Below are 12,849 nucleotides of genomic sequence, written 5' to 3' on the forward strand. Positions count from 1 at the left end.
AATAAACAAAAAATGGTGTACAGTGATGAAACACTAGTTTTCTTTTGGTCTCCATATGCACCTGCACACACAAGCCCCCACCCCACATATACACATGGACTCAGACACACACACACACACACACACACACACACACACATACACACATTCTAATTGAGCAGGTTTGGGGTGGGGTTTAAGGTTTTGTCTTTTCACCCAGTACAGTGATGAAACACTAGTTTTCTTTTGGTCTCCATATGCACCTGCACACACAAGCCCCCACCCCACATATACACATGGACTCAGACACACACACACACACACACACACACACACACACACATACACACATTCTAATTGAGCAGGTTTGGGGTGGGGTTTAAGGTTTTGTCTTTTCACCCAGCTCTCAGGCCATGCTGACTAAGAGTCTAGGGAACATCCAATTTACCATCTGGACTTAGCTCACTGGACTCTCTGAAGCTGGTAGACACACATTCAAGTTGTGAACATACCAAATAGGCAGCATTAAAGTATTATTAGTGGACTGCCTTTTTGTTTCGTTTGCTTGTTTACCTTTGAAGACAGAGTCTTATGTAGTTCTGGTCAGGCTTGAACGTGCAGCCATCCTTCTGACTCTGCCTCTTTAATACTTGGATTAATACAGGGGAAATCAGGGTCCCCTCTTGGGATTCTTAGTCTCATTAATAAAAGATTTTAAGAATGGACTCAAACAGAAGCTTAAGGGCAATTTTTTGGAGTTTAAAAGAAAAAATATCGGGGTCAGGCATGCTGCATTTCTTAGCTTCTGGGAGGAGGGGAATGAAGGAGAGAAGGAAAAACGACCATGTTCTTTTAAGCCAGCATGGATGTCAGACACATGGTGAACTCAAAGTCAAATGGCAAGAAGGAGAGCTTTAGAGAAAGAGTACAGAAACCCAACATATTGTGTAAGCCCCAAATGTTAGGGGAAACATGCTTAGAAAAGAGATAGACGAAATGGAGAGGTTTATGCTTTTCTGAAGAATCCTGCCTCTTTAGCATGACTTGAGGGATGGTCCCTTAACCAGATGATTGACTTAGCCTAGCTGGACTGTTAGGTCTCCACTCAGGCCAAAGATTTATCCTCTTCACCAGAAATTTTTTCTTAAGGGGTTGTTCTTGCTGCTTTTAACAGGATTTTAGGCATGAGGTACCATGTTTTTTAGTTCTCTCTCTTAGACTTTCTCTTTGGTGTCAATCAGGTCTTCTGTAAGATCCATTGGCTACTACTCTTGAGTGTAATCACGGAATGTTTTGGGATTAGTAAATCACTAAAGCTTTGTTGTCTTTGACTATATGAAATACTAACTGAAGTCATCTTTCTGTTTTTAAATGGAAAGATGGTTACTATTTTTAATAATAATAATAATGTATACTCTCTTAAAAAGCAAACAAATAATATTGTGTTTAGTCTTCCAAATGCAATTTAAAAATATTTGTTTCTTTATTTAATATCAATTTACTTTGAGACAGGAACTTGATAGGTAGCTCAGGCTAGCCTCCAACTTAAAATCTCCTGATCTTAGCCTCCCAGGCACTAGAGTTACAGGCCTGGATCACGAACACCACCCAAAGGCAATTTAGATTTATAGCCCAGCAAAACAATATGTATCAGGGACATCTGAAGAGTTGAAATGTCAGATGTGAAATTTGGAATGTCAAGGACGGTAACAAATCCTGGAATGCAATTTGGTTAGTAATGGTGACAATTGGGAAATGTTGGGGGTGCACTCTCATGAGCATTCTCCTAAGTAAGTGCTCTGGCTCTTCACATGCTGAAACTGGGGGTCCAGGGTACACTACTGCCCCAAGATGTGGCACCCGGGCCCAGAGAAATCTGCAGAAGTGGGCAGTTCTGAAGTTCTGAACTTTTCTTGCCTTTTCTTCCCTGAAGCAGGCTATTATAATTTTTTCCTTGACTTTCCTCTGAGGCATGTGACCAGTGCCCTCCCTGTACCCCAAGGAAAGGAATGTTTTTATCTTTGATGACAGTAGGACCCAGAGGAGCATCAGAACAAACAGGCTTTGCTACGTTCCCTTGATTTAGTCCCACTATCTCCCACCCTTCTGTCTCTCCTCATACCTCCCAGGCCTCTTCATTAAACTTAAGAACAATGGGTTTCCTTGTATCTTTGGAACTTCCTCTCCAAAGGCTTCTGAGTCATGAACTTACTTTACGCACATCTGTATTCCTTTTCTTGTTGACTTGTCTGTTATTAGGTAACTCAGCCATGAATCTTGGGAAAGGAAAAGATACTAATTTTGTGTTTTACATAAGAGAAAAAGTTCTTGGATTCAAGAAAACACATCAAGGGCTAGAGAGATGTTCTATGGATAAAGGCACTTGGAGTGCAAGCCTGAGGACCTGAGTTTGGATCCCTAGAACCCACATACCAGCCCAACACAGTAGCACAGTCATTTGTAATCCCAGAGTACCCCATGGGATGATGGAAGGAGGAAAGAGGAGAATCTCCAAAAGTTCACTGGCCAGCTACCCTGGTTCACACAGCATGAAGAGGTCCTGTCTCAAACAAGGTAGAAGGATCCACACCCAAAGGTAGCACTCTGACTTCCACACTTCTGTGCCTGTACCCTCACAAACATGAAAACACGCACACACACACACATACACACACACACACACACATACACACACACACACACACACACACACACACAAGTTCTTAACTTTGAGGGAAAAATGAAGACATTAGCATGGGGCTTCTTAAACCTATTCCACTCTTTATCTCCATTCACCTAAGAAATTTTAATAAGAGCATAGTTACAGTATACAAATCAAACATTTGTTGATAATATATCATAAAGAAATTTACTTTAAAATAATTATTAGGTATACATAAAATATTAACATTTATTAAAAAGATGAAAGAAATTTTGTCTCCTAATAAGATGAATGTGCTTATTTGATTTTACACAAAGAATTAAATCTTGACTGAGTATTTGATACTCTTTTATTTTATCATTGCCAGTGCTGATGATATTCTGTCACATAAATATGGAGAACAGAGTGGTAGAAGGTGTGTGGTCATTTTAGGAGTTCTTGGAAATTCATTTAATCTCAAGTCAAAATTCATTTAATGATTTTTTTAATGAAACTCAAGTCAGCAACAACTCAAGCTGCAATGCTTAGAACCAAATATTTTAGCACAATAAAATCCAGAGATAAACTAATTTGATACTTCCATACTTAGGAATGACTAAGAAAATGTGAAAAGACTTTGTTTTCCATAAGGAAATTATGGTGGTTTGAATGAGAAATGTCCCTTATAGCTTCCAACTATTCGAATACTTTGTCCAGTTTGTGTGCTATTGTGGAGGGTGAGGGGGTGTGGCCTTGCTGGAGGAAGTACGTCACTGGGGGTGGCTTTGAGAGTTCAGAGCCTTGTCCCATTTCCAGTTTCCCTCTCTGCTTCCTGTGAAGATGTGAGCCCTCAGCTTTCTTCTCCAGCAGCCTTTGCCACCATGCCTCCTCTCCAGTATGGTCTCTTACCCTTTTGGAACTGCAAGCAAATTACATTCTTCCTTCTACAAGTTGCCTTGGTCATGGTATGCTATCATAGCAACAGAAAAGTAATACAGATGTCATTATGTAAGAGCAGAAAACTTTGTATGAACTGTCAAAACTCTGCAATTCATGACATGCTATTATTATGTCTAATCTGAACTGTGGTGTATGGCGAAGTTTGTTGACATTGTGGAATGTGATGGTATACACAGTGTGAAGTGCACACCTTGTGTGTTCATAATCAAAGCTGAAATGAACTCACGAAGTACAATGCAGGCAAGCCCCACCAGCAGCATTTCAGATTCATTATGTATCTGATTTTGAATTAATCTTTGATTATTGAATGTTCAGAAACCTTTTATTGTTGGTAAAGTTTTCACAGTCCCCACATTCTGCTATGCTACCCCATATGGGTCATAACTCATAAGCTTGGCATCAGTGGCATTAGCAGAATGCGAGTGACTCACAGAACCAGCTACCAGGTAGGAAAGCTCGCTGGTGTTTGCTGTGTTTTCATGTTTACCTTCTCATGACTGGCCTTACCCTGTGGCCTTCTTTCTTTGTTTCAGCAAAAGGTTGTGTTATAACCTAGAGTCAAGGTCATGTCTTAGAGAAGTACTCTTGAAAGCCCTTCCTTCCCTGGATATCTTTTATGTGTGTGTGCTGTATGCACATTAATGTTGATGCAAAATTACAACTCTCATCTCAAAGGGAATAAGAGTTTATTCTGGAGTCAAATAGGAGTGACAGGGTTGCCCCAAATTCCATGTTCCAATGTGGTAACTGTTTCCGCAAAGTTTTATAGAAGTAGAAAAAAAGAAAAAAAAATTAAGATTCTTTTCAACTACATTGATGGAAACATTGAGCAAGCAGGTTACCACAAAGCCAGGAAATCTCTGAAATAGGCCTCAGATGCTATCTGATGACAGTCTTAGCCTTTTGGTTAATGTAAGCTAGTGGTCTATTAAGTTAGTATATTCTATAACGTTTCACCTGAAATCACAAAGTTCACAGAGGTGGGCAAGGAATGGTTATTTAAGAGGCTATAGATAGCCCAAGGTAGATTGTAAATAGGCTTTGGATCTGCAACATCTCCACAATCACTGAAATTCTAATTAGTTCCTTGTAGTTTGCTACAAGGTGAGGTTTCATTCTTGGAACTTTCTATCAGATTAATAATCTTCTTTTCTTTTGCTAATCTTCTTTTTTTTTTTTTTTTTTTTTTTTTTTTTTAAAAGTTTAAACAAGGGCCTTATTCAACTAACAGCTAAGAAAGAAGCAAGAGCATGGCACTGCAAACCTTGTAGCAGAAATCTTGGTTCTGGAGAGGGTAGGTTGCTGTTCTAATGGAACTTCTAATCCAGATGTTACTTTGTTTTAAGAAGGTCATAAAGCCAGGATTGAGGGGGCATGCTGGAGGTAAACAATAAGTCCATGGCTATGGGCCAGCCACCACACTCCATTAAGATGTATTAGTGAAGTTGGAGAAAGAAAATACTTCATATATTTCCTAAAGTGTGGAAATGAAATTTTTTTCTCATTACCTTCATAGTAGTATAGATTTCACGTTCTTTCCCAGACTTATTCCCATTTTGGTAGAAAAAATGCTTAGATCATCAAAAAGGTTAATACATCCTCAATTCTGTTATGGTGTGTATTGATTCTCAAGAGGCCAGAATGGAACCTCAAAGGTGAGGGTAAGTGGGAAACACATATAGGTAATATCCCACCGAGTTATATTTATGAGCAATTTAGAGTGTCCCAGGACTGCATTTTAGAATCTATAAAAGTTTGGGGTTTTTCTTTTCTTTCCAAGGAGATGCCACTGATTATTATTTATTTATTTATGTATTTATTTATTGGTCTTTTTTAGACAGGGTCTCCCTGTAGCCCCAGCTGTCCTGGAACTCACTATGTAGACCAGGCTGGCCTTGAACTCACAGAGATCCACCTGCCTCTGCCTCCCGAGTGCTGGGACTAAAGGCGTGCACCGCCACGCCTGGCTGATTATTTATTTTACGGATTTCTGTAAGGTCTAATGTTTCCTTTGAATGGTAACAGGAGGAAAATGAGTGTTCTTTCTATAAATGAGAATGGTCCAGGGATCAAGGGGGAGACCTGTGATATATTGCTCTAATTCTCAGGAGGTAACTCTTCAAACCATGTGAGAATCAACTGTCTTTTGTCCAGTCATAGTGAGTTTTATCATTATCTATGAGAAGTGTACATTTAAAAAATATTTTATTTATTATTTTTCTTTTATGTGTACGAGTTTATTGCCTGCATGTATGTGAGTGCACCAGTGTCATGCAATGCATGGAGGTCAGAAGAGGGCATCAAATTCCCTGGAACTGGAGTTAAGAGTAGTTCTTAGCTTCTGTGTAGGTGCTGGGAATAGAATCTAGGTCCTCTGCAAGAGCAGTCAGTGCTCTTAACCGCTGAGCCATCTCTCCAGCCCCATGCAGTCTATATCTTAAGGACCAAAATATCAACTCTAATTTCTTCTGTTTTATTGTATTTAGTCATTTATTTATTCTCTCTGTGGGGGTCTCTCTCTCTTTCTAGAAGTCAGAGGACAACTTACAGGAGTCAGTTCTCATTTTCTATCATGTGGGTCCCAGGGATCAAACTCATGACAACAGATTTGGCAGCAAGCATCTTTACCACTGAGTCATCTCCTCTGCCCCTAATTGCTTTAAATGTCCTCTCTTATGTATTTTCTGATTTCCTCATTGTTTATAATGGTGTCCAATTTCCAGTAAGTTCCAAGAAACAGATGTGCTGAATAATGGATCAACCATTCAGGCTATTTAAAATGTATCTAATAATTCCCATTGGTTTCTTGATCAAGTCATTCAAAAAATTATGAAATACCTAACCTGTGTCAGATTTTGCTTTAAACATCCCAAGAGTTCTCTAGAACAGCTCAGTTTCCTTAAGGGATGAGAGATGGAGAATCATGATCATAGCACAGAATGGCAAGTGCTATGATCATAAAAGTGGCTGCTTTTCTAATGTTGTGTGTTAGTGTGTATTATCCCCAGTCCTTCCACGACTGCACAATAAGCTTTGTCATTCCATTTGGGGGGAAAGAGAGATGTGCAGAATCTTGTTTAATGTTATTACATTACAAATATTAAGATTGGTGTGCAGAGCTCAGATACAGGCTTTGAAACTCCTGCTCTTTGACAGCTGTTCCTAAAGAACAAGAAGCCAGGAACAGCCCAGAGCCAGGGTGATTTCAGGAGTGTAAAGGGGTGTATTTAAACTTAGTGCTGGGAGGTGCATGAGGCTTCCAGGTTCCCAGAGCCAGGGTGATTTCAGGAGTGTAAAGCGGTGTATTTAAACTTACTGCAGGGAGGTGCATGAGGCTTCCAGGTTCCCAGTGCCTCCCTCCCACCTTCTTTATGACAAACGGAGATAATATTCCTCCAAACTAGAGTTTAGGGACCAAAAGGATTTCTTGGGCTTGCTAACAGAGCATAAAGTGGTATGCATATGGGAGGGTACTTACAAAGATTGGGCACCTTGGGCCTTTTCCCCTACATCCTGACCTTGACTCCCTGACCTGCCGCTGGCGGTCCAAGATGGCAAAGACCATCCCCTCTCTCTAGCTTCCCCTGTCCCTGTCCTAAATCCCTCCCCCTCATGCAGTTAAGGCTGACTGATTGGTTGGGAGGGGTGACTGGCTTCCTCAGCCCTTCCCCTCCTACATAGAGGGTCTTATAGTCCAATTAGTTTGAGGTGACTGAAGCAAAGGGGTGAGAAGATAGAGAAAAAGGCATCTAACTACTGCTTGCCACACAGAGGACAAGCTCATTCAACAAGGCGACAGCAGGAGAAGGATGCACAGTTTGCCTTACTGTTCCTAACCAGGTCTCATAAAACCTGACCACCCTTCAGGGTGGTGGGGAAAAGTAGCTGGTGAGATTAGCTTTCTGTGGTTATAAGGAAAAGGAATAACCAACTGCAGAAGAAATAAAAACAGTAGCCAGCAAGACACCAGTGCAGGATCCAGAGGCAGCTGTGGTAGGTAGAGACGGTAAAGCCTGTTTCACCTATTCATCATGGGTCTGGAAGAAAGAGGCTGTCAACAGTAATGGAGTCCACCAAGAAGCATCTTGGCCTCCTCTCTGTCACTTCAACACACACATCTTCCTGAGGCAGTTGTAGTAAATTTATTTATCATATGACTAAAGAAAGTTCCCGAGGGTCTAGACCCAAAATAAATACAATCAAGCACTATTTTGAAAGACAGGAGATTGTGTCTTCACTTGAATTAGGTGTGTGTGTGTGTGTGTGTGTGTGTGTGTGTGTGTGTGTGTTATGGAAATCAGATCCAGCACCCTGCACGTTAAGCACATGTTGTCCCTGATCCTTGAATTAATTTGTGAATGTTTGGAGGGTGTCCATTTTTGTGTGAATGTGATTATGTGTACATGTGCATGCAGGTGGGCATATGGACATGTGAGTGGGTTTCTAGAGGCCAGAGGTCAACACTAGGTGTCTTCTTTGATTGTATATACCTGCTTTTCTAATCAGGGTGTCTCACTGAACCTAGAGCTCATCAATTTGGCTAGGCCAACTCATCAATGAGCTCCAGGGATTCACCTGTCTTCACTCCTTCCCTTAACCGCAGGGCTGGGATCAGAGACACATGCCTTCATGCCAGTTTTTACATGGGTACTGGGGACCCTAACTCAGGCACTTACTGACTGAGCCATCTCCCTAACCCCTTGAATTAATTTTTATAAAGCATTCTAACTGTGGGATGTGTTAAAAAGAAATCCTGATAATTATGTTATGTACTCAGATGCTATAAACTCAGAGATGAATGAGGCTCTAATAAGGAAAATTGGCTAAATGAAGATGGGATTATGATTTATATAAACAAAGTGTCCTGTGTGTGCCGTACTCATGAAAGTGTAGATTTCTAAATTACAGCTCTTCTCAAACTGTTTACCCAACAAGACCACTGGTTGTAATTAATACAAATTCCAAACACCGAGCCCTAACTGAGCAAATTTTACTGTGCAGCAAAGAATGAGGTGAGTTGTTATTACGCTGTGCTTAAATAAAGAATGAACTCTTGGAGGCTGGAGAGAGGGCTCAGTAAGAGCGCTAGCTGCTCTTCCAGAGGACCTTGGTTCAATTCCTAGCACCCACGTGGTGGCTAACAACATTCATAACTCCAATTCCAGGGGATCTGACACCCCCTTCTGACCTTCACAGGTATTGCACAACATGGGCACACTTCCATACATGTAGGCAAACACTCTTACACATAAAATAAAAATTAATTAATTAAATTTTAGAAAAGAATAAACTCTCAGAATAGTGGTATCCAAAATTTCAAAATAGCAGGAGAGAGTCTATGTGTCTGTTGTATCGTTCTAGAAACTAAGTGCTTTGCAACTACTTAGTGTTTTACTTTCTGCTCACTGAATCCTAACATGTGCTCCTGTCGTCAGAAGCATCAGTATGACCCAGTCACTAAGGTTCTAAAGAATAGTGCCCTTCTCTCACACACACGTATTGTACACTGGATACAACACACACAGGCCCCATTCTCCTAAGACCTAATTTTCTTTAGAGTGAGATGAGTCCTTTGGTCCACAGACAGACTATCCCACTGAAAGACAACTTAGAGGAGGGAAGATGTAGTTTCTCTACCTTTCGTTCTTAGGTGGGATGGACCCCTGTAACAAAAGACAGGTTAACAAGAGAAAAAAAGTAAGATGACAAAGAAAAAGAACTCCAGGTTTCTGAGGGCAGAAACTTGGGGGAAAAATAAATGACAGGTAAAGTCTAATCAGTAAAACTTTTAAGAACTTTATTATTACTGTGGGAGGGTGAATGTGCCACAGCACACATGTGGAAGTAGAAAACCACTTTTGGGAGTTCGATGGCATCAAACTCAGGTCATCAGGCCTGTTTGATGAGCAGGTTTACCTGCTGAACCCTATCAGGACCCTGGTTAGTAAATCTTGACATTTAGATTCCTTTGATACAGACTCCTGGATGAAAACAGTCTAGAGCTATCTTCATGATCAGCAATTTTTCGTGTCTTTGCAAATTTGTCCTGATTTAGAGTAAATGAGAGAGGACAAAGATCTTTCTTGATGTTTCTTCTTAGTTACCCAGAAGACATGTTGTAAGGGCTGAGGTCCTCACATTCCAGCCTCTAAGGAGGTTAGAATTGTCACAGCATCTCCCCAGCTCCCAATTTATAGGAGACATGCTAAGGGTGGTGTTGCAGTTCAAAGGCTTGGCCACCAGCCTTTGGCACAGCTGAGTGCTGTGTGACATTATTCCTGGGGAAAAGTAAACATCTACTCATCCTGGAACAAACAACAGACCAAAGTAATGATACTACTAAAGTCCAACTTCATAAAACCGAGTACTGGAGTTACCTACAGAGGTATAGGTGAGGGGATACTTACAGAATCAGGAATGACTCAAAGATAGCTGAATCACTGAAAATCTGTCCCAGCCTGGGCGAGGACTCATGAACTCTGGAATCCTGAAGCTCTTTACATGACTTGCAGGCAGCTCCACAAATTGGCTCCTACTTTTGTCTTTCTTTGCTTCCTAGCTGTCAAATGGTAAGCAGCTTTGCTCTACCATGTGTGCCTTTTATGGTATTCTGTCTTATCACTGACCCAACAGCAGTAGAGCCAAGCAATCATGGAATGAAACCTTTGAAACCATGAGCCAAAAGAAACCTTTCCTCCTATTGATAATGACAGTATTTTATCAGTGACAGGAAGCTAACACAGATTGGAAAACAAGGCCTTTTCTATCCTAGTAAACTTTCTCCTGTTTTTGTTTGTGTTTATTTGTTTGGTTTTGGTTTTGGTTTTGTGGGGGAAGAATGTTGTAAATTCAAAGTTAATTTTGTTTTATTTTCAATTTTGCAAACATGAACTATGGCTGGTGAGCTTAACTGCTTTTGCTGATAAACCCACTTTGCTAGTTTTTCTCAGTGTTGAGAAGGGTCATTGGGCAGGGGACCACAAAATGCATTTCTCTGGTCTTTTTTTCTCCTAACTATTAAAGCATGTCCCAATGAACTAGCTGGAAGTTGATTGAACTTCACACCCTCATGTTTGTCCCGTCTGATGTGTCATTCTCAGGGTCTTTCTGGGGATGTCTTACCCTTGCCACCAGTATTTGGGAAGGCCCAATGTTCCTGAATCACAGTACTGTCCTGACAGCATGAGAATAAATTCCTGTTTTCCATTTTGACCTGGAGGAGTGTTTGCCAGAGGATCTGAGGGCTTCCTTCCTGAAGAGACAGCCCATAGCTCCTGAAGTCACCCAAGGAGCATTTCTCTCAAAGATCCTCCTGCCCCTCCTTTCAGCCAGTGTCTCCTTTTTAAATGCCTGTTTTCTAATTAAGCATCAGTCATGACAGATGATGTTGTGGGCTAATTAATAGACATTTTGGGAGTGTATTACAGCACCTGGGGTATAGGGTCATCAGGGAGGATTCCAGTTTCTATGGAAATAGTATGCTGGGATCCCAAAATGGAATAAAAGGAATATACAGGACAATGGGGGAAGAGAGAGAGGAAGGAAGAGAGAGAGAGAGATGGAGACTTGGAACCAGTAGATCATGGGGATGATTGTTTTATAAATAAAAAGGTTGTCCTTTCTCTACAGGACCACTCACATTGAGCTCTCATGTTGTACTTGAGATCTAAATAATCATTTTGTTTAGTGTATCTGTACTGTATGTGCTATCTGTCCTGCTGCAGTTCTGAGAGAGGCAGAGAGAACATATAATTTCAATTATGGTATATCCTTTAAATTGTTCTATTCTACTGGTAAATATTACTAATTCTCACTGTGCCCAATTCATAAGTTAAAGCTTATTGCAGCATGTATAAGTATGAAAATGTGGCATTTACAGGGAGTAGGCTAGAGTATTATTCTCAGTTTTGGTCATCCAATGAGGGTTTTGGAATACATCCCATGTAGACTACTGCTTAGTGCTATATCTGACTTTATTGTTATATAAACTTAAAAACCAACCCCAATGCAGTTTAATGGTGCAGAAAACTGGAAAATGGATAAAGGAAACTCTCTTTGCAGCCTTATCCTCCCCGGCCATTGCCTCTCATCAGTTTATTAGCCCATCAGTCTCGACCTGCATTCCTTGTTATAGTTGGGTTCAGGAGTGTCCCACATGCTAAGGGCTTGGTCCTTGGTGCTCTGTCTGTGTTGCTATTGGGAGGTAATGGAAACTTTAGAAGGTAGGGCCTAGTAGAAAGAAGTCAGATCACTATGGGAAACCCCTTAAAGGGGCATCTTCCCTTCTTCGCTTTCTTGTCAGCATTACGGGAGCAGCTTTGTTTCCCCCCGCTTTTCCCACCATGATGTCCTGTCTCACCATGGACTGAGTCAACCCCCTGAACTGAAACTTCTGAAGCCATGAACTAAAAATAAACCTTTCTTCCTTATAAATTGATTCTCTCAAGCATTCTGTCAAGGGAACAGAAAGCTAACACACACCTCCACTCCTCTTTCATAGGGGCCAAGGTTGCTCTTCTGATGGGCAACAGAAGGGAAGGTATTAATCAACAAGCACCCTCTGAACTACTTGTAGGTTTGTCTAACCGTGACTGGAACTCTGCCTTCATTTCAGCAGCAATTCTGACTGATGACCTTGGAAGACTTTCCCACACATCCCACTATAAGGACAACCGTTGCCAGTGATTTTCCTTCTCTTATTTAAATGAGACAGGCAGAACAACTGGACAGCTGCTTTCCCCAGTAGGGTCCGTGGCCCCTCTCCCACCATCCTTTTCCTGCTGAAGTACAAGTGCCTTCACGCTCATGCTTACAATGTCATTCATTTTTTTCATGCATAACTTAATTCACCCATTTCTTAAATACTTATGAAATAGCTATCTATGTCAAATTCTGGGGTAGGTCCTGACCCTAAGTCATCAAAAATCTATACGTGGTAGGATGGCCTAGTCACCGGCTAGAATTCTAGGAGGGCTGACTGCTGACTCCCATTCTTGTCGCTCCAGCTGAGCACAGAATTTTATGGGGTTCCTCTGCTCACTGTGCTGGGAACCAGAGGACTTGAGTGTGAATCTGGGTTCCAGGCAATGTAGAACAAGCTATTTAACCTCTCCAACCTCAGTTTACTACCCTGCAAAATGAGCACCTGCTGACACATATAAGGCAAGGATATTCTTGCTAGGGAATGAGGTATGTGACAAATCTAAAGTTTATACAAATGAAGTTCAAAGTTTCTTCCATTTGTGAAAATGATTTTCTCATCTCATTCT

Source organism: Nannospalax galili, unplaced genomic scaffold, assembly GCF_000622305.1.
Source record: "Nannospalax galili isolate Female #2095 unplaced genomic scaffold, S.galili_v1.0 scaffold30, whole genome shotgun sequence".
Classification (NCBI taxonomy): domain Eukaryota; kingdom Metazoa; phylum Chordata; class Mammalia; order Rodentia; family Spalacidae; genus Nannospalax; species Nannospalax galili.